Raw genomic sequence first — 23500 nt, 5'->3', positions numbered from 1 at the left:
TCATTGATATATAAACTATCAGACTGCGTGGTCGGTAGTAGTGGGTTTCAGTAGGCCTTTAAGGTGTTATATTTTTCATGGATTTCAATGACATTCACAAGTGTGAGTAAAACTCCATCTTCCACATTCTCACGCAACCAAATAAAAAAGGCATCATGGCAAAATCCGCCTCATTAGTAATGAGTCCACCTTCATTCACAACTTGAGTACGCAGGCTGGATGGGAGAATACAAATAAGAAAAACATGCGTAACTTCTAGAGTGTAGAAAAACACTTGAAAAAAACGGGAGGATAGGGCCCTCCCATCCATCCATCCATTTTCTACCGCTTATTCCCTTCAGGATCACGGGGGCGCTGGAGCCTATCTCAGCTACAATCGGGCGGAAGCCCTTGTCTTTTTTTATTTTTCCCATTAAATTAAAGAGATGGCTAGAATCATGTAGTATTGACTATTACACAGGTCAAGCGGTGTGTGTGTGTGTGTGTGCGTGTGCGTGTGCGTGTGCGTGTGTGTGTGTGTGTGTGTGTGATCCTGTAGTCCTGGGTATGACTCAAAACTGCATCCGGTGATGAGGCTTCAGTTCGGGAGTTCTGGAGTTTTGGGGAAGGTGGAGTTACCCCTCAGTCATCATTGCTCCCAGGTCCACTCTGACCCGGGGTGGTAGTACCTGTCAGGGTCCCAGCTATGGGTTGAATAGCATTTCAAAGACCTCAACGGTTGAAGTGGCGGAGGATGACACTGCATGTCACAACGGCACTGAAGGCGGATGAAGGCTGCAACAGAGGGTGGTCTCCAGTCGTCATGGATCCATGCCACTGGATCAAGGCCCCTCTCTGCCAAGGACTGTGTGGTGGCTGCAGGCGCATCAGTCTCCCCACGCTAAAAGACGTCACGCGCAGGCGTCCTCCCGAATGGGAACCCATCCATTCTGAGGACAGTCATACTCGACTACGAGTGACTGCCGATGATGATGTGATCCCACATCAGAGTTTTTTCTTGCCCTGATGTGTATGTTGTGGTTTGTGCAGCCCTTTGAGACATTTGTGATGAAGGGCTTTAAAAGTAAACTTTGATTGATTGATGATTGACTACTATTAAAACTCAACAAACACTTCATAACACAAATAGCTGTCTTTATTTTTTTTTTTAAATATGCATTTCCTCTGACTGACTGTTATTGGCCAAAGTCAGCAGTAGAAGACCACTGCTCCCTATGACCCCGCACAGGGCAGGCCGTAAAGAAAATTAATTCATTTTTCATTCGGTTAACCCACAAGAACATATGTTTAAGTAATGCTGAAGTTAAAATACAATAATTGGCATTGTGGTAGAAGAACAAACATTAGGCTAAATAATTTTTTCACAGTTTGTAGTTTATTTTAAACTGCACTAAATGCGTTTCACAGTCAATCTCGCTGCAGTACAATATGTTTCTATGTTAAGACAGAACCCTCCAGAGGAGTGTTTGCATCTTTCGAAGCACCAAGGTGACTCCAGCTATGTGCTGAATGCTTCCTAGCGTACGATAAGATAAGAGAGCAGCGCAGAGCCTTACTGCCCCAGATACAAGTTAAGGAGGTGCAAGTTTAGCACCCTATCAAAAAGATGCATGAGGCTGTGACATCAGTCACTTCTCACAAACCTGAACCTGTTTTCTCAGGGCGGAATGAGGACGATATCCAAAAGGCAGTAGAATGAATTATTCAGAATTTATGTTTGCACACAAAATGATAACGGATATCCTGCATAGCAGCGAGGTCAGCATGTGTGCCTCACAGTTAGGAGATCTGGGTCCCACATGATTGGAATTGAAACATAGGAAAGGGTCTGTGTAGCTGTTGCTGAGAGTTTGCATGCTTTAAATATGTGTCATAAATAAATAAATATTAATAAATAAGTTAATGATGCAGAGTTATAAAATATTATTAGAAAATGTGTAATTGTAAAATCTCCTGAGCAAAATGTAGATGTATTGTGTTAATTGTGTTGCAAAGCGGAACTATTGTTGTGATGTTGCGACTAGGGATGATGTTTGATAAGGAATTATCGAGTTCGAGCCTATTATCGAATCCTCTTATCGAACCGATTCCTTATCGATTCTCTTATCGAGTCCAGATAGGTTGTTGTATATGGAAAAAAACACAATATTTGGTTTAACAAAAGCTCACTTTTATTATATAATAAAAAAATATAATCTAATAAATAAATAAATATTGACTGTTACCCCCTAAAAAAATAAAATAAAATAAATAAATATTGACTGTATATTACCAAAGTATATTAAGTGGGATTTTTCAGAGAAACAAATACATACAGTAACACAAAAACAAGCTGTCTCTGTGATCACTATATGTGTATAAATAATAATATAGTGTTAAATAAAATCAGTCCCTTGGGCACAAAACTGGAAATAATACAGCTCTCCAAAAAGTGCACTTCTGCTGCTATTTGACATAACTGTTTGTTATGATGCTTTGACATTTTTGCACTTTATTTCTTGATTGAAAGAAAATTCTATGAAGAGAAAAAATGTTTGCAAATGTGGTTACAATGCTAAAAAATGAAAAGTTAAAGCTAAAAAAAGAAATACACTTTATTGAGTTAACATTATTTCTTTATAGGGGGAAAAATGTTATGAGCTAGAGCGGGGGTCGGCAACCCGCGGCTCTAGAGCCGCATGCAGCTCTTTAGCGCCGCCCTAGTGGCTCTCTGGAGATTTTTCAAAAATGTATGAAGAATGGAAAAAGATGAGGGGAAAAAAATCTATTTTTTTGTTTTAGCATGGTTTCTGTAGGAGGACAAACATGACACAAACCTCCCTAATTGTTACAAATCACACTGTTTATATTAAACATGCTTCACTGATTCGAGTATTTGGCGAGCGCCGTTTTGTCCTACTTATTTTGGCGGTCCTTGAACTCACCGTATAGTTTGTTTACAAGTATGACTTTCTCCGACTTTCTAGGACGTGTTTTATGCCACTTCTTTTTCTGTCTCATTTTGTCCACCACACTTTTAACGTTGTGCATGAGTGCACAAAGGTGAGTTTTGTTGATGTTATTGACTTGTGTGAAGTGCTAATCAGACATATTTGGTCACTGCATGACTGCAAGCTAATCGATGCTAACATGCTATTTAGGCTAGCGATATGTATATATTGCAGCATTATGCCTCATTTGTAGCTATATTTGAGGTCATTTAGTTTCCTTTAAGTCCTCTTAATTACATTTATATCTCATGACACATGTAATATGGCTTTGAATTTTTTGCGGCTCCAGATAGATTTGTTTTTGTATTTTTGGTCCAATATGGCTCTTTCAACATTTTGGGTTGCCGACCCCTGAGCTAGAGAATATAACAACTACACTACCCAGCATGCAACGGGAGTTATGAGCATGCGCGGTAGCCCCGAAAAGTGTTGCATGTGGCCACGCTGTGAAAGTAAACGTCAAGAAGTCAGCCAACACGCCTCGTCTGCATTATTTATAATTAGACAGACAACACATCTACAGTGTGATTTTGTTTTGTTTACAAGGAAAGAAAAACAAAAGTTAAAAAAGGGAGATGTGTTGTATATATATGTATGTGCTGCGGTTGCTTTAAGAACGTTGCGACAGCTGCCGTAAAGGAGGTGCGTTGCTAGCCTAGTTGCTATGTTTCCGGTTGGTCGTAAAAGTGTTGGTCATGTGTTTTACCCTGCTAAAATCTCACAGTAAAGTTATTCGATAGATTATAGCTTTTGTTTTGAACTTTATTACACCTTGGAGCGCTTTTTCCCGTCCATTGTTTTTCCTGCTTTCGCTATCTGCGCCTAATGACTGAGCTACATGACGTCATTTCTTGTGATGTCCCACGGGGCATTTCTGGTCGGGACGGGATTCGAATAAAGAATCAACTCTTTTCCTTTACTATAGTGGTCTCGATAACGGGTACCGGTTCTCATAAAGGGATTCGAGTCCGAGGACTCTGTTCTTTTCTTATCAAACAACCGGGAAAACCGGTTTCGAGTATCATCCCTAGTTGCGACCCAACGGACAGTAAATAAGGCAGAACATGCAAGAGGGGAGGGTGCTTAAGCACGTTGTCTTCAGCTCCTCGAAAGTTTTAAGTGTATTTGATGATTTGTGTAAAACATCAAGCAAGTGATTATTAGAACCTCTTTTCGTTACAAGCAGCCAACGAGGTATTGTATTTTTGTAATTTAATTTCTTTCTGAGTGTTTATTGATGTGAAATCAAAGTCTGATGTACTGTATTGTACTGTATTTTGTAAGTTCTCACGGCGTGTTGGCGTGGATGGTGTATACAGCAAGAAGGAGGAGTCAATAAACGCCCGTTTTACAAAAACGAACTTTCCTGTGTTGCCGTGTACGGAAAGGAGCTACAGTGAGAACTCGACTGCCTTCGCGGGTAGGAGAGACACGGGATCATACGCGCATGCGAGTAACGGAGATTAACCTGGCTGTCAATCAAGTCGAGTTTCAAGGCATGTCCAAAGAGCCCCGCCAAAGCCGAGTGGTGGGAGAAGAGGCGTGCTTCTAGAACTCACAAGGACTCAGGTTTATCACTTTGCAAACGGTGCTTTGTATGAATGAATAGTATTATTTTCACTTGCTGACATTGTTTTACTGTATGTGTTTAACTGCAAATTATTAGTCAAACCGTAAAATAGGAAGACTTTAAAGGTTTCAAACAGTGCATAATTCAACAGGAAGAGTGTGTAGTTTCAGTTTATTCCACCAGGTGTCTCAGGCATTTTATGAGTTAAACCAAGATTTGCAAGTGTCTGTCAATTAAGACAGCTATAGGATATAAGGCATTTTTTGAGTTTGGCCAAGATTGGTGAATTTCCTGTTAAATAAGCAAAGTGTATTTTAAGTAACTAAATAGGCCTACTGGTCATTTAATTTACATAAGAAATACATTTAAAAAAAAAAGAGGCCTGAATGTTAATTAATAATTAAAAATAGTCCCAAGTAACTTCTTCTTTATTAATAACTGTTTGCACAAGCTTGTAAGGAAGCATTTATAATATTATCGAGAAATTAAACATTATTCACATTTAAAAGGTAGTCTACATACTTAAAGAACTGTAGGTATTTCAAATTATTAGCCTACTACAAAGTTAAATTAACCCTTCATCGTCTAAAAACATCGTCAATTGACAAGCCTCATATTATCTCAACATGTCTGACACAAACGCAAAAATTACAGAACAGCACACACACACAAACTCATTAGCTCAGCCTGAGGTTAATGCCCAAGCTGCAGAAGGAGAAGACACTGTCCGAAGAAGCGGAAGAACTCGAACCTTGACGGAAAAAGGGAAAGGACTTCAAGAAGAAAAATTGAAAGGCGTACATCGCAGATACAAACTTGCATATGAGAAATGGAAATATAATGCAAAGGTAGCCAAAGAGTTGATGAGTGATGAAATCTCAGAGGAAGAATTAAACAAGTCGATGGATAATCTACAAGCCACATGTGCAGATGTGAAGGCAGTATATGAGGAATTCCGTCAAATGCAAGCTCCTGATGCAGATGTGCGACGTAAAGTGGATGCATGTGTATCGATGTCTGAGTTCATGATTAAAAGAGCAGAACAACTCATTGACGGTGATGTTGCAGTGAATAAAGAACAGTGGCCAGATGTCGGCTCCATTCTAAATTCATCAAGTCCATCATTAAAATCTCTATACCTTCGTTCGGAACACAAAACTCACTTAAGTAACCTTTCGGTCAAGAGAGATGATGCTGTGGCCGAAGCAGCTGCGGCCAAAGAGGTTTTGTTAGTGCTACAAGAGCAAGACAAGGAAGTCACTGAACTTCAAAGACTGGAGGTTGAAGAGAAGCTACGTGCTGCACAATTTGAGGCTGAATCTCTAGCCAGACAACAGGCAATGCAAAATCAGCTCCGAAAGCTTGAGCACTTAGAGGAAGTCAAGAAGCTGAATGCAGCTAAGGCCCGAGTCAAAGTGTACGACAAACTCAGTGACAAGTCCAAAGTCATTAGTTTACTACATAACATCAAACAACCCGATAAGGCACAAACCCTCAATCCATCAAGTCCTCCATTCATTCCTCAACAAGCTCAAGAGCCAAGTCATAATCCTAGTCATCCCAACGTTCAATCAGTCCCACAAGTTCCACCAAATACGCAGGTGCAAAGTCCTGATTTAGCAACTGCTCTCGCTGAAGCCATGAGTGCCAATCGTCTCCCAACACCTGAACCTACAGTATTCACGGGAGATCCTATAAAATACAACGACTGGAAATTGTAATTTCAGATACTGATTGACAGAAAAGGTATTCCAAAAAATGAAAAACTCTACTACTTGAGAAAGTATCTAAGTGGTGCTGCAAGGAAGGCTTTTGAAGGACTCTTCCTGATCGGCACAGAGGGAGCATATGACACTGCATGGAAGCTGCTAGAGAAGCGCTTTGGAGACCCTTACGTAATTGGGAAGTCCTTCAGAGATAAGCTGCATGCGTGGCCAAGAGTAAGCTCCAAAGATAGATGCGAACTGAGAGAACTTGCAGATTTTCTCCAGAGCTGTGAGGCTGCAATACCTCATATCAAGACATTAGAGATTCTCAATGACTGCACTGAAAGTCAGAAGATCTTGACAAAGCTCCCAGACTGGCTTGTGTCCAGATGGAACCGTAAAGCAATGGAAACCAGACAAGCGAAAGCTGAATATCCTTCTTTCAAAGAGTTGGTGAACTTCTTATCAAAGGAAGCTGATCTGGCATGTGACCCCATATCTTCTGTACAAGCACTCAAGAGTATACAGAATGAGAAACCAAGACAGACAAGAACTGAAACCATAAAGGCAAAAACGTTGTCGACAAATACGACACAGAACACTGTCTCTTGTGTCTTCTGCAAGAAGTTTGGACACCAGCTGGAGAAGTGTAGAAAGTTCGCTGAAAAGACTATCTCTGATCGCATCAAGTATGCACAAGAAGAGAAACTTTGCTTTGGCTGTCTAAAGACCGGTCATCACTCTAGAAACTGTGAGGACAAAAGTAAATGCGATACTTGTCGAAGAAGACATCCAACATGCTTGCACGATGACAAGTTTCAGAAAGGTTCTTCATCAAAGAAAGTGGAGAGTGATTCAAATAAAGCAGGAGGAACAGAGCAAATCCCTGCAACTGCAACAGCAACTACCAATAGAGTTGCCCAAGGCAATCAAGGCTCACATACATCCTCAATAGTACCAGTCTGGGTCTCTTCCACAAAACAGCCTGAGCATGAGATCTTAACATATGCTTTGCTGGATACGCAGAGTGACACAACATTCATCCTGGACCAAGTTGCTCAAGAGCTCAACACAAAGATGGAGAATGTCTGTCTACGGCTTTACACAATGTCATCAGTCTCTACAGTCATACCCTGTCAAAAATTGTGTAACCTACAAGTGAGAGGATATGACTTAGAAAAAATGATCTCACTACCACCTCTCTTCTCACGTGAGTTCATTCCTGCTGAGAGGTCGCACATTCCCACCACAGAGACAGCCCAACGATGGCCTCATCTTGAACCATTGGTCCACAAGATTCCTCCAAAATTGGAGTGCCTTGTCGGCCTACTAATAGGCCATAACTGCCATCAAGCTCTTCTTCCCAGAGAAATTCTATGCGGAGAAGAAGGCCATCCATATGGTCAGCGAACCGACCTTGGATGGAGCATTGTTGGCTGTTCCAAGCTAGCAACTGAGTTTGAAGACGCAATTGGAGTGAGCCATAGGGTCATCGTACGACAAGTGACTCCTGCCGCACAACCTCTAAGTCGACTTAAAGATGAAGTGCACTTTGTCTGCAGAAATCAGGTCAAAGAGCTAAGTCCTTCAGAAATCATTAAGATGCTCGAAATTGATTTTACAGACCACTCAACAGACAAAAATCCAGTCTCTCAAGAAGATCTTCTCTTCATGTCACGAGTGAAAGAGGGGATAAGACAGAAAAAGGATGGACACTATGAGCTACCACTACCGTTCAAGAAAGACAAACCCAGTCTTCCAAGTAACGAAAGATGTGCAGCTAACAGATTAGCAGCACCGGAGACACGACTAAGAAAGAATGAGCAGTACTACAAAGATTATGTCCATTTCATGAATGATATCATCGCTCGTGGAGACGCTGTCAAGGTCCCACAGTCTGAACTCCACAAGCAACCAGCACGGTATATTTCGCACCACGGAGTCTACCACCCCCACAAACCAGGGAAAATACGAGTAGTCTTTGACTGTTCTGCACGTTTTCAAGATACATCACTCAATGATCACCTCTTAACTGGACCAGACCTGACGAACACCTTGGTTGGTGTGCTGATCCGATTCAGGAAGGGCCCAATCGCCATAATGTGTGACATTGAGAAGATGTTTCACCAATTTCACGTCGCAAAGGAACACCAAGTCTACTTGAGGTTCCTCTGGTGGGACGAAGGTGATATGAACTCTAAACCCTCGGTGTATAGAATGCGTGTGCACTTGTTTGGGGCAGCTTCGTCACCTGGCTGCTCCAACTTTGCTCTCAAACACCTCGCGGCACAAGGCCGTGGACGCTACACTGAAGAGGCAATAAAGTTCATCCAGAGAAGCTTTTATGTTGACGATGGCTTAACGAGTGTTTGCACACCTACAGAGGCAATCAGCCTGATAGAAGAGTCAAGAGCCCTATGCAAAACGGGAAACCTGAGACTACACAAGTTTGTGTCTAACAGTAAGGATGTCGTCAACTCAGTGCCACCAACGGAATGCGCCCAAATCAAGGATCAAGACATTGCACTAGGAGAACAAATCGAACAAGCCCTCGGTGTCCAATGGTGTGTTGAATCAGATGAGTTTCAATTCAGAATTATTGTAAAGGACAAACCACTTACTAGAAGAGGAGTGCTCTCAACTATTGCCTCTGTCTTCGACCCACTTGGCTTTGTGGCGCATTCATACTGCTCGGTAAGCAGATTCTCCAGACACTGTCCAGCCAGAAGGTAACCTGGGACGAAGCTCTTCCAGAACACGTCCGCCCACGGTGGGAGTCATGGCTGAGAGACTTACCTGAGTTGGCATCCTTGAGAATCCCAAGAAGCTACTTACCTGATGAGTTTGGAAAGACCTCACAATACCAACTGCACAACTTTTCAGATGCAAGTTGCGTTGGCTATGGTGCCTGCTCATACCTTCGGATCATAAGTGAAACTGGGCAGGTCAGCTGTTCACTCGTCATGGGAAAGGCAAGGGTCGCCCCCATAAAACTGACCACAATTCCCAAGACTCGAGCTATCATCTGCAGTAACATCTGTGCGCAATGGTGATTCCATCAAAGGAGAACTTGAGATCGAAGCTCTACACGAATATTACTGGACTGACTCCAAAGTAGTTCTAGGCTATGTGAACAATGATGCCAAGAGATTCCATACATTCGTTGCGAATCGCATACAGCGAATCAAATCCAGTACCGACCCTGCACAATGGCACCATGTCAATTCTGAAGACAACCCAGCAGACCTTGCGTCTAGAGGAGCCAGTGCAGCCCAATTGAAGGACTCATGTTGGTTGAAGGGACCAGACTTCCTTTGGCAACCAAGTTTGTCAGTCAAACAAATAATAGTTAAAGTGGATGACACTGACCCAGAACTGCGGAAAGCTCATGTTCATACCGTCAAAGCCGAAACCACAAACCCATTGATCAGCCGTCTAAGCAAGTTCTCAGATTGGTCAAGAGCTGTGAAAGCTGTCGCCAGACTGAAGAAATGCGTCAGGAGACGTAGTGGAGGTCAAGTAGGGACAGACCAAACTACAAACCTTGAAGAGAGACGTGAAGCAGAGTTCTTCATCATCAAGCTCACACAAGAGGAAGCCTTTGCTGATGACATAAAGAAAATCAAATGCAATGGAGCTGAAAAACTTGGCAAACGCAACAAGCTCTCCCGGCTCAACGCTTACCTTGATGCAAACGATATACTCAGGGTGGGAGGATGGTTGTCACAGTCAGCCCTTCATCATGACGTGAAGCACCCTGCAATATTGCCAAGGAAATCACACGTGTCAGACTTAATTGTGAAATATCACCATGAGCGTGTACACCACCAAAGAAGAGGGATGACAATGAATGAGATACGCGCAAATGGAATATGGATTCTTGGATGCGGAAGTATTGTCTCCTCACATATTTATAAGTGCGTCCCATGCAGAAGGTACAGGAAAACCACAGAAGTTCAACAAATGGCAGATCTCCCAAAAGAAAGAACTCTGACAAGTCCTCCATTTACCTACTGTGGACTCAACTGTTTTGGTCCATTCCTTGTAAAGGAAGGAAGAAAAGAACTTAAAAGATATGGGTTGATCTTCACCTGCTTATGCTCTAGAGCAGTGCATATAGAGACCCTAGACGACATGACCACAGATGCGTTCATAAACGCTCTCAGAACATTAATAGCTATCAGAGGCCCTGTACGACAACTGAGGTGTGATCAGGGAACACATTTTATGGGCGCTAGAAGAGAATTTGCAGAGCTACTCAAGGGCATGGATCAAGAGCGCCAAAGAGCAGTTGGTTGTGAGTTCATTGTGAACATCCCATCAGCAAGTCATATGGGTGGAGTCTGGGAGCGTCAAATTCGGACGATTAGAAGCATTCTGACGACCATGCTTGACAAATGGGCAAACAGACTCGACACCACAAGCTTGAAGACGCTCATGTATGAAACAATGGCCATTATAAACAGCCGACCTTTGAGTGTTGAGCATCTTCACGATCCAACAGCTCCAGAGCCTCTTACACCAAACCATATTCTCACCAAGAAATCTGCAGTAATACTGCCACCTCCAGGCCAGTTCTGTAAAGAGGATTTGTATCTGCACAAGAGATGGAGAAAGGTGCAGTTCTTGGTGAATGAATTCTGGCAAAGATGGAAGCGAGAATATCTGCTGAACCAACAACAGTGACCGAAATGGCACAGCCCATCAAGGAACTCACAAGTGAACGGCATTGGGATTTTAAAGGACGAGTGTACCCCAAGAAATGAATGGAAGCTTGCAAGAGTAGTCGAAGCTCAGCCTGGAAGAGATGGCAAGGTGCGCAAGCTGAAACTAGTGCTCAGTGAGACTTCTGTTGACAAGGGCAAACCTCACACACGACTGATTAATCTAGAAAGACCTATTCATAAAATAGTAACATTAGTAGAAGCCAATTAAGACGCACACACATACAGATGCTTGAAACTGGTTTTGATAAAAAGGGAAAATCAGACATTTCAGGTCAATGAGTGATTTGGTGGGAGTGTAGCTGTTGCTGAGAGTTTGCATGCTTTAAATATGTGTCATAAATAAATAAATATTAATAAATAAGTTAATGATGCAGAGTTATAAAATATTATTAGAAAATTTTTAATTGTAAAATCTCCTGAGCAAAATGTAGATGTATTGTGTTAATTGTGTTGCAAAGCGGAACTATTGTTGTGATGTTGCGACCCAACGGACAGTAAATAAGGCAGAACATGCAAGAGGGGAGGGTGCTTAAGCACGTTGTCTTCAGCTCCTCGAAAGTTTTAAGTGTATTCGACGATTTGTGTAAAACATCAAGCAAGTGATTATTAGAACCTCTTTTGTTACAAGCAGCCAACGAGGTATTGTATTTTTGTAATTTAATTTCCTTCTGAGTGTTTATTGATGTGAAATCAAAGTCTGATGTACTGTATTGTACTGTATTTTGTAAGTTCTCACGGCGTGTTGGCGTGTCGGCGTGGATGGTGTATACAGCAAGGAGGAGTCAATAAATGCCCGTTTTACAAAAAATAACTTTCCTGTGTTGCCGTGTACCGAAAAGAGCTACAGTCTGGCTGCTTAGTACAACATTAGTTACATTTGAATTACATGCACAAATTAATTTAGCCAATAATGTTTTATTTTCTTTCTGAAAATGTTTTAATGTTGTGTGGTGACCCAAACCATATAATGAGAGACATTCACCTAAGAGGACACTGTAGCTTTAAGAGAAGAAGCGGAGAGGGAGTTAGGAACTTCCGCTTCCGGTTGAGAGGTCGTTGTTGTTGTCGGATGTATGACATGCTATGTTGGAGCTAGTAAACTTCCTCGACTACGCTCACGTCTCCTGTCTCGTTGTTTACAAACTCCACATTGGTGACCCCGAGAATACGAACTACGAATACGAGCATGTCAGACAATGAAGGCGCTGACAATTTTGTTGACGCGGTACCCGCAGACGGAGTAGCTGCTGCTAACAACAACATGGCTAACGCGGTACCCGCAGGCGGAGTAGCTACTGCTAACAACATGGCTAACGCGGGAATCTACGCCGTTACTGTGAAGTTACCCGATTTCTGGCAGCATAACCCACGGCCGTGGTTTCAACACGTGGAAGCCCAGTTCCAGCTAAGGGGAATAACGCAGGATTCTACGAAGTACTTCCATGTAGTGGCGGCGTTGGACGCATCAACGACGGCGCGAGCGATGACACTGTTGGAGGCTCCACCGCCTGCTGGCAAATACGATGCTTTAAAGGCTTTCCTCCTGAAGTTATTTGAGCTGTCGGAGCTGGAAAAAGCGGACCGTTTACTGTCCCTACATGGCCTTGGTGACGGGAAACCGTCTGAACTGATGGAAAAAATGCTGTCTGTGCTGGGATCAGCCGACCCGGCGTTTCTGTTTACACACATTTTCCTGAGGCAGCTCCCCGCACCGGTACGCACACCGATAGCCAGTTCTCCACTCGCCGCCTCCAAGGACTACCGTGCTTTGGCCGCTGAGGCGGACAGGGTTTTCCTGGCCAACCGGCAACAGTTTGTGCATGCCCTGCTGCCCCACCAGGCCGTCCCGCCACCTCCTGTGGATGACTATGTGGACACCGCGGCTGCGGTGACGGCTCGCCGCCAACCTGAAGACGGGCTCTGTTTTTACCATGCCAGGTTCGGGGCCAAGGCGAAGCAGTGTCGCAAACCCTGCAGTTACAGGATTCAGGGAAACGCCAGGGCCGGCGCTCGTTAGCGGCTATGGGCGCCGGCCGTGACTGCAAGCTGTTGTTCATCAGGGACTCCTTGTCGGGCCGGCGGCTGCTGGTGGACTCTGGTGCGCAACGCAGTATACTACCAGCACAAGCTGTGGACACGATGACCGGCAGCCACGGCCCCCAGATGGACGCCGCCAACGGCACCTCCATTCGGACGTACGGTGTCAGGCGCGTGGATGTTAGTTTTGGCGGCCGACGGTTCGGTTGGGATTTTGTGATGGCTGCTGTATCCACCCCGCTGCTAGGTGCGGATTTCCTCTGCGCGTTCAACCTGCTGGTGGATATTAAGAACTGTCGCTTGATTGATGCCGTCTCTTTTGCGTCATACCCCTGCACGCTTGGGGGGGCTGGGGCGTTGTGCCTCGCTAACACACTCGCCACCGGGGATCCATACCAACGCCTGCTCGCCGGTTTCCCTGGGCTCACCACGCCCACCTTTTCCTCGGCGGTGGCCAAGCACGGTGTGGAACATCACATCGCCACTGTGGGCCGCCCGGTTTACGCCCGGGCCCGACGCCTCGACTCGTCCAAGCTCGCAATAGCCAGGGAGGAGTTTTCGATGATGGAACGCCTCGGCATTGTCCGCCGTTCGGACAGCCCGTGGGCTTCTCCGCTACATATGGTTACTAAGGCCGGCGGGGGTTGGCGCCCTTGCGGAGACTTCCGTCGCCTAAACAACGCCACGACCCCCGACCGGTACCCCATACCGCACATCCAAGATTTCTCTTCCCACTTGGCGGGCGCTACCATCTATTCCAAAATTGACTTAGTGCGAGGCTACCACCAGGTACCGGTCCACCCGCGAGATGTCCCAAAAACGGCTGTCATCACACCCTTCGGGCTCTTCGAGTTCTTACGTATGCCGTTTGGCCTTACGGGGGCGGCGCAGACGTTCCAACGTCTTATGGACTCTGTGCTCCGGGACATGCCATTTTTGTTTGTGTACTTGGACGACATCCTTGTGGCCAGCGCGTCGGTGGAGGAACACATGACACACCTCAGGCAGCTGTTCGAGAGGCTTAGCGAGCACGGCCTCATCATCAACCCAGCCAAGTGTCAGTTCGGGGAGTCGTCCATCACCTTCCTCGGGCACCACATCACTCCGCAGGGGGCCGTTCCCCTGCCCGACAGGGTTGAGGCTGTCGCCGCGTTCCCCCGTCCCCCTACTGTACAGGCCTTGCAGGAGTTTTTGGGCATGGTGAACTTTTATAACCGTTTCCTGCCTCGTGCTGCACACGTCATGCGTCCCCTTTATGGGGCCCACCGGGGAAAGAAGTCTAAGGACAAGTTGGACTGGTCCCCAGAGATGGATGAGGCTTTTGAGGCTGCCAAGTCTGCGCTGGCCAATGCTGCGCTGCTAGCTCACCCGTCGCCGGCCGCCCCTATAGCCCTTACGACGGACGCCTCCGACTATGCCGTGGGGGCCGTATGTGAGCAGTGGGTGGCTGGTGGATGGCAGCCATTGGCGTTCTTCAGTAAACAGCTCCGGGAAAATGAGCGCAAGTACAGCACCTTTGATAGGGAGCTACTGGGACTTTTCCTCGCAACCAGACACTTTCGGTTCCTGTTGGAGGGCCGGCAGTTCACCGCTTTCGTGGACCACAAACCGCTGACGTTCTGCATGGCCAAAACTTCGGAGCCGTGGTCTGGGCGTCAGCAGCGCCATCTCGCGGCGGTCTCTGAGTTCACTACGGACATACAACATGTGTCTGGCAAGGATAACTTTGTCGCCGACTGCCTTTCACGGGCTGTTGTTAACTCCGTTCACTTGGGGCTCGACTACGCCGCTATGGCAGCGGACCAGGCCAAGGACGCGACCGTTCAGGACTACCGGTCGGGCCCTACGGCGCTGCGCCTGGAGGACGTGGCGTTTGACGCGGCTAACACTACCCTCCTCTGCGACGTCTCCACCGGCCAACCGCGACCCCTGGTGCCTGCTTCCTGGCGGCGCCGGGTTTTCGACACCGTCCACGGCCTTTCACATCCTGGGGTGAAGGCCTCGACCAAGATGGTGAGTGTCAAGTTTGTTTGGCCGGGGCTCCGCAAGGATATTAGAGCCTGGGCCAGCTCGTGTGTGGCGTGCCAGCGCGCCAAGGTGCACCGCCATACCAAAGCCCCTTTGGCGCCGTTTGTGGTTCCAGAGAGGCGGTTCGACCACGTGAATGTTGACCTTGTGGGCCCTCTGCCTCCCTCCCGTGGTTATACCTTCCTCCTCACTATTGTGGACAGGGCTACCAGATGGCCGGAGGCTATCCCCTTGTCCTCGACGACGGCCGCGGAGGTGGCACGGGCGTTCATCGGCTGCTGGGTGGCCCGTTTTGGCACGCCTGGTGACATCACAAGCGACCGAGGCTCCCAATTTACCTCTGAGCTCTGGACGGCGGTTGCTGAGCACCTCGGGATGAAGATCCACCGCACTACTGCCTACAACCCGCAGAGCAACGGACTGTGCGAGCGGTTCCATCGGGACATGAAAGCAGCTCTGCGGGCCAGCCTCACGGACGGCGACTGGGTGGACCGGCTTCCGTGGGTCATGCTCGGCCTGCGTTCAGCCCCTAAGGAGGACCTCCAGGCATCCGCCGCGGAGCTGGTGTATGGCGAGCCTCTACGGGTTCCAGGGGCGTTCCTTCCGACTGCTACGGCTCCCTGGTCGCCCGCCTCTCACCTCAGTGTGTCCCGGAGCGCTGCTGACGCCTTCGTTCCCGTTCCGACGTCTCGACACTGCCTTCCCCAGTCCTACGTCCCCAAGGATCTGCCATCGGCGAAATACGTCTTCATAAGACACGACAGCCATCGGTCCCCGCTGCAGCCTCCATACGACGGGCCCTTCCGTGTCCTGGAGGCGGGGGATAAGAACTTTGTGGTAGACATGGGGGGCAGACCGGAGCGGGTGGCTATAGACCGTCTCAAGCCTGCTCACGTGGACATTGGGGAGCCGGTGCAAGTGGCCCTGCCGCCGCGACGGGGGCGCCCTCCTCAGTCGGCCCCTGCGCCTGCCTCTCTTCCGGCCCCAGCTCCACCGGTGGCTCGCGTTTCGGGCCCATCTGTTTCCCCTCCTGTCAAGCACAGCCGTTACGGACGGAAGGTCCTCCCCCCGGCCCGTTACCTGTTGTCCCATTGACTTTGCACTGTGTTGGTTACTGTTCATTTACTGCAGGGTCATGTTTTTCTGTTATGCAATTGCACTTTTTCTGTTTTGCAGGGTTTTGTGTAGGTGAATTCTGGGGGGGCCTGTGTGGTGACCCAAACCATATAATGAGAGACATTCACCTAAGAGGACACTGTAGCTTTAAGAGAAGAAGCGGAGAGGGAGTTAGGAACTTCCGCTTCCGGTTGAGAGGTCGTTGTTGTTGTCGGATGTATGACATGCTATGTTGGAGCTAGTAAACTTCCTCGACTACGCTCACGTCTCCTGTCTCGTTGTTTACAAACTCCACAGTTGTTTCTATTTAACCAACATGAAATAGAAACAATAAACCATCGCTAAAGTTGAAATCTGCGACAAGCAATGAACAAGCAGAGAAACATGTTGGTGTTGATGCAGCCTGCTGCTTCCAGTCAGTAGCCAGAAGGTGTTTATTCTGACCAGGCAAACAAGTTTTTCCAACAGATGCAACAAATTTGCATTCACAGACCACAAAATGTTCTGTAAAGGTTGCTGGAAGGCCCGATCCACCTCTGCCCATTACACACGCACAGACACACATTTGCAGTGCCAGTCTCCCCGCAGGTGCAGCACTCGTGCACTTGTAACGAACGCCATCCAGGGTGGCTGTCATCCAGGGTGGCTGAACCATGTGTACGTTGGTAAACCTCACTCTCTAACAACTTCAAAGAGTGTGCTAGCCTAGCCTAGTGGTAAGCGCACTTACCTCTCAATCCGGCAACTAGGGTATGCGCCCTGCTCGTAGCAGTGGCAGTAAAGGAAGATGGATATACGACGCAAAGCCACTACTTACACACACGGTTTTACCCGCTACAAAAAAAACACAGCTGAAGAAACTTTGGGCGCAGTCCTTTTTATTTGTTTTGCTTTTCATTGCAATTCTAAAGTGTCAAAGCCATCACCGACTGTTACGTCATTATGTACCAACCTCCCAGTGATGTGTGTATGTAGTAAGTTAAGCTACAAGTTACTCTCGATTACGCAGACAAAGTTATCCAGAGAGAATAACAATAAAAATCTACACGTCAAAAAAACAGCTCAATTGTTGTTTAATCTGACATCACATGGACAAAGATAAGACCTTCTGGAGGAAAGTACTGTGGTCAGATGAAACAAAAATTGAGCTGTTTGGCCACAATACCCAGCAATATGTTCGGAGGAGAAAAGGTGAGGCCTTTACTCCCAGGAACACCATTCCTACCGTCAAGCATGGTGGTGGTAGTATTATGCTAAGGGTCTGTTTTACTGCCGATAGATCTGGTTCTTTACAGAGAGTAAATGGGACAATGAAAAAGGAGAATTACCTCCAAATTCTTCAGGAAAACCTAAAATCATCAGCCCGGAGGTTGGGTCTTGGGCGCAGTTGGGTGTTCCAACTGGATAATGACCTCAAACACATGTCAAAAGTGGTAAAGGAATGGCTAAATCAGGCTAGAATTAAGGTTTTAGAATGGCCTTCCCAAAGTCCTGACTTAAACGTGTGGACAATGCTGAAGAAACAAGTCCATGTCAGAAAACCAACACATTTAGCTGAACTGCACCAATTTTGTCAAGAGGAGTGGTTAAAAATTCAACCAGAAGCTTCCCAGAAGCTTGTGGATGGCTACCAAAAGCGCCTTATTACAGTGAAACTTGCCAAGGGACATGTAACCAAATATTAACCCTTGTGTGGTGTTCATATTGTTGTTACTCAGCCAGTGTTTGTGGGTCTGATGGACCCGTTGCATTTTGTGGCTTTTAATGCCTCACAATCAAACACTTTTATGTTAAAATACAGAACGGATGTTTACCTTATCCCAAAAAAAATCTGTAATGAAGTGCTTCGAGAGGCTGGTAAAGGAGTACATTGTCTCCAGACTTCCCCCCACATTCGACCCATACCAGTTTGCTTATCGCCCTAACCACTCCACAGAGGACACCATCTCCTCTGCACTCTACCTGAGCTTAGAACATCTGGAAGGAAAGGACACACACGTGAAGATGTCGTTTCTGGACTTCAGCTCAGCATTCAACACCATCATCCCGCAGCACTTGGTGAGCAAACTGGCCCCCCTTGGATTCAGTACCCCCCGATGCAACTGGCTGCTTGACTTCCTCACAGACAGACCCCAATCTGTGAGAGTGGGCATCAACACCTCCAGTGCCATCTCCCTGAGCACCGGCTCCCCCCAGGGCTGCATCCTGAGTCCACTGCTGTTCACGTTGATGACCCATGACTGCTGCGCCAGGTCCACAACTAACCACATTGTGAAGTACACAACAATAGTGGGCCTCATCCGTGACAATGACATGGACTACAGGGAGGAGGTGAAACATCTGGTTGACTGGTGCAGAACCAACAACCTGGTCCTGAACGTCGACAAGACTAGGGAGATCATCGTCGACTTCAGGAAGCACCAGTCCAGCCACGCTCCACTCTTCATCAACAGCACAGCGGTGGAGATAGTAAGCAGCACCAAGTTCCTGGGGGTGCAGATAACTGACAATATAACCTGGTCCCTACACACCGGAGCTCTTGTAAAAAGAGCAACTGCATCTCTGTCTGGACTGGAGCCTGCAGTGCCTCAGACTGGAAGTCTCTCTAGAGAGTGGTGAGGACGGCAGAAAAGATCATCAGGACTCCTCTTCCGCCTATCCAGGAGATCGCAAAAATCCGCTGCCTGACCAGGGCTCAGAAAATCTGAAGAGACTCCTCCCACCCCCACCAAGGACTGTTTTCACTGCTGGACTCTAGAAAGAGGTTCCACAGCCTCCGAAGCAGAACCTCCAGGTTCTGTAACAGCTTCTTCCCTCAGGCCGTAAGACTCTTGAACGCATCATAAAAATCCCCTCAATTCCCCCCAAAAATGGATTAACTCGCTGGAATATAAAGACAATATAACATACATCCATAAATGTGGATGCATATGCAAAAGTGCAATATATTTATCTGTACAGTAATCTATTTATTTATATCTGCACCGTATTGCTTTTTTATCCTGCACAACCATGAGCTAATGCAACGAAATGTCGTTCTTATCTGTACTGTAAAGTTCAAATTTGAATGACAATAAAAAGTAAGTCTAAGTCTAAGTGTAAGACCCACAAACACTGGCTGAGTAACAACAATATGAACGTTGCATGGAAAATTCTCTGCCAGTTTCTGCATCCCACAGGGATTCTTCTTTTGTGTTTCTGCACCTGAGGTTCCCACACAAGGTTGCAACATTGTTTGTCAACACTGTCTGCTCTCATTTTCTCGCACATTTGACCCTCTGATGTTCTGTGTACCTACACTCTGTCCTCCCCCTGTCTAGGCCGGCTGTGTGTGTGTGTGTGTGTGTGTGTGTGTGTGTGTGTGTGTGTTTGTGTATGTGTGTGTGTATGTGGGTGGTTGCGTGTGGTACACAGAACGTCAATTTCCACACTTCTATTAGCCCCGGGTCCAGTGGACCCGGACATCTTATATGTAATAGAAATGTGTAGGGGGGGTGTATGGTGTGTGTTCATTAAATATGTATTCTGATATATGTTCTTCACAGAAAATGAGCCAAAGCCAGTGAGTCTCAGTTTGAAAAATTAATTAATTGTATTATTTTTCTTTTAATAAAAATCGAAAACGGGTCCCACAGACCCGAACACCACACAAGTGTGTTGCTGTATGTATACTTTTGACCCAGCAGATTTGGTCACATTTTCAGTAGACCCATAATAAATTCATAAAAGAACCAAACTTCATGAATGTTTTTTGTGACCAACAAGTATGTGCTCCAATCACTCTATCACAAAAAAATAAGAGTTGTAGAAATTATTGGAAACTCAGGACAGCTGTATGTAAACTTTTGACAACGACTGTATGTATATATATATATATATATATATATATATATATATATATATATATATATATATATATATATATATATATATATATATACACTACCGTTCAAAAGTTTGGGGTCACCCAAACAATTTTGTGAAATAGCCTTCATTTCTAAGAACAAGAATAGACTGTCGAGTTTCAGATGAAAGTTCTCTTTTTCTGGCCATTTTGAGCGTTTAATTGACCCCACAAATGTGATGCTCCAGAAACCCAATCTGCTCAAAGGAAGGTCAGTTTTGTAGCTTCTGTAACGAGCTAAACTGTTTTCAGATGTGTGAACATGATTGCACAAGGGTTTTCTAATCATCAATTAGCCTTCTGAGCCAATGAGCAAACACATTGTACCATTAGAACACTGGAGTGATAGTTGCTGGAAATGGGCCTCTATACACCTATGTAGATATTGCACCAAAAACCAGACATTTGCAGCTAGAATAGTCATTTACCACATTAGCAATGTATAGAGTGTATTTCTTTAAAGTTAAGACTAGTTTAAAGTTATCTTCATTGAAAAGTACAGTGCTTTTCCTTCAAAAATAAGGACATTTCAATGTGACCCCAAACTTTTGAACGGTAGTGTATATTCTTAAATAATAATAATAATGATAATAATAATAATGTACCTAATGTCCATATTTCTACCAAACAGATAGGCAGAGGAATAATGCTTAGTTTGATTGTTTATTACAATAAACACAAACTAAACATGACCACTGTGTGGCTTTTTAACATTTTAACATTTATTTTAACTTGCAAAGTTGCGATATCATCAATCAATCAATCAATCAATGTTTATTTATATAGCCCTAAATCACTAGTGTCTCAAAGGGCTGTACAAGCCACAACGACATCCTCGGTGTCGAGTGGGTCTGACATAATATTGTGAAAGTCCAACACATCAGCGAAAGTCCAGTCCATGGTGGGGCCAGCGGGAACCATCCCGAGTGGAGACGGGTCAGCAGCGTAGAGATGTCCCCATCTGATGGACAGGCTAGCGGTCCACCCCGGAGCAGAGTAGAAAAGAAAAGAAAAGAAACGGCAGATCAACTGGTCTAAAAAGGGAGTCTATTTAAAGGCTAGAGTATACAAATGAGTTTTAAGATGAGACTTAAATGCTTCTACTGATATCATGTACAAAATAAGAAGGAAAACAATGGAAGCAAATTAAATAAAAGTCAGTGAAACAATAATAATAATAATAATAATAATAATATTAGATAATGGAGACTTTTCAGCACTGGATAAAGTACTGTATCAACAGAAACCACAGTGTCAAAACGACAATATCCTGGCCAAAGGAAGAGGGCAAAATTTATCTCACAAAACAAACTCCAGCTTTACATGAATGGAAATCAATAAAGTTTAACATTTTTATGCCAGGACTGGAATCCTATGTAACTTGTAATGTGTAACTAAGCAGCATGGGTTGACAAATGAGCTGAAAACAGGCAAAAATCAAATGTTATAGGAACTCACGTCAATGCTCTTTGGAGCAAACATTGTTGCAAATGTTGAAATGCTTTCCCTCTACCTTCCTAATCTTCTACGCACAATAATTCCTTTGAGAAAATGTAGACTTTGATTGCAGAAAATATTGTAATTGCCACAAATGCGCTGAGACCGTCAGCTTTGTTTACTTCCAAAAACACTTCATCACGCGTGATGAATGGTGAATCACGATTGACTAATGTTTTGCCCTAACCTTAGCCAATCGTGACTTATCATACTCAACCCAACCAATCATCATTCATTTTGTCCTTGTCTATAGATGTTCTTATTAGAGATGTCCAATTATGGCTTTTTTGCTGATATCCGATATTTCGATATTGTCCAACTCGTAATTACAGATTCTGATATCAACCGATACCGATATACAGTATACAGTTGTGGAATTAACACATTATTATGCCTAATTTTGTTGTGATGCCCCGCTAGATGCATTTAACAATGTAACAAGGTTTTTCAAAATAAGAGAACAACTTCAACTCAAGTTATAGAAAAAAGTGCCAACATGGCACTGCCATATTTATTATTGAAGTTACAAAGTGCATTATTTTTTTTAACATGCCTCAAAACAGCAGCTTGGAATTTGGGACATGCTCTCATTGATATAATCCTGATACCCACTACAACTATGGGAAATACTATACTTTGACTTTCACAAAGTGCATTATTTTTTATTTTTTTTAAACATGCCTCAAAACAACAGCTACAAAAACAATGAAGGCACACAGCTTCAGTCCAGAGTATACTAGAGAAATAAAGTAAACAATAACATAGTCCTCCTTTAGTGCAAGACTGCCTGGCATACCTTATAACAGGAAATTATAAACTGGGCTCAATCTGCCCTGCTCTAACGTATCTGTATGAGTAACACAAATGTGCTACAAGCTAGTGGTGAGTGCTTGAAGTGGCCTAGCAGTCAGCCAGAGCTTCTGAAATGCTGCGTTGAGACAGGGCACCTCCGTTCACTGCAAGCTGCAAAGTGTGCGCCATGCAGGGCAGACTAGCCATACCAAACTCCATCGTAGCGGTTGCCATATTGCGTGCATTGTCCCTGACCACAAGGTGGGCTTTTGCCCTGGGGTGTTTTTTGTTGTATTTTTGTTTTTTTCTCGGCGGAGTCTTTAAGCGACAACTATGTGGTACTATTTTTTTTCGGTGTTTGCTTTTCATCCATCTTCTGTTTGTATTCATCGTGTATCTCCTTATGATTCTTGAAGAGGTGGGAGATCAAATTGCTCGTATCAAAGGAAGACATCTTGGTTCCTCCTCGCATAATGAACTTTTTGCAGTCATTGCAAATTGCCAGTTTTTTTATCCGTCAGACACACTTTGAAATAATCCCAAACCATAGACATGGTGTCGTTAGTCAGTCACCGAGGGAGCTCACTTGTTAGCCACGGCTACAGCACCGGCAACAACACACTCTTGTTGTTGTTATGTTGCGCTCGCGGCGGTTTGATGAGGTCATCAAGAGTCGCCAGCAGCGTTGGGACTAACGCCGTTATTTTCGGCGGTAACTAGTAATCTAACCCGTTATTTTTTATATTCAGTAACTCAGTTACCGTTACTACACGATGCGTTACTGCGTTATTTTACGTTATTTTTTATGTAGTATCGGCTAGAAACAGAAGATCTGAGTGTGTTTTATTGGAGCGCTGCGGTGTCGTCCTTCTGTGTTACAAGAAAAAGAAAAGGCGTGCTTTGTGTGGGTGGGGGCGGCCATCTTTAGTTCTTATTCATCCAGGTCATTGTATTTACTTTTTTGCCTGGATTTGCAGTCCATATGCTCTCTTTGTAGGGTGTAGCGTTTCAAGGACGCTACCTCGTTACATGGGTCTAAAAATAGCTGAGCTGCAGGAATCGCAACTGGTTCAAAAAGGAGCGACGCTACTACCACGCTACTGAGAAATGTAGTTATGCTACATCGCTACTGC

Source organism: Entelurus aequoreus, linkage group LG11 (assembly GCF_033978785.1).
Source record: "Entelurus aequoreus isolate RoL-2023_Sb linkage group LG11, RoL_Eaeq_v1.1, whole genome shotgun sequence".
NCBI classification, from domain to species: Eukaryota; Metazoa; Chordata; class Actinopteri; order Syngnathiformes; family Syngnathidae; genus Entelurus; species Entelurus aequoreus.
This window is presented reverse-complemented; position numbering follows the sequence as displayed.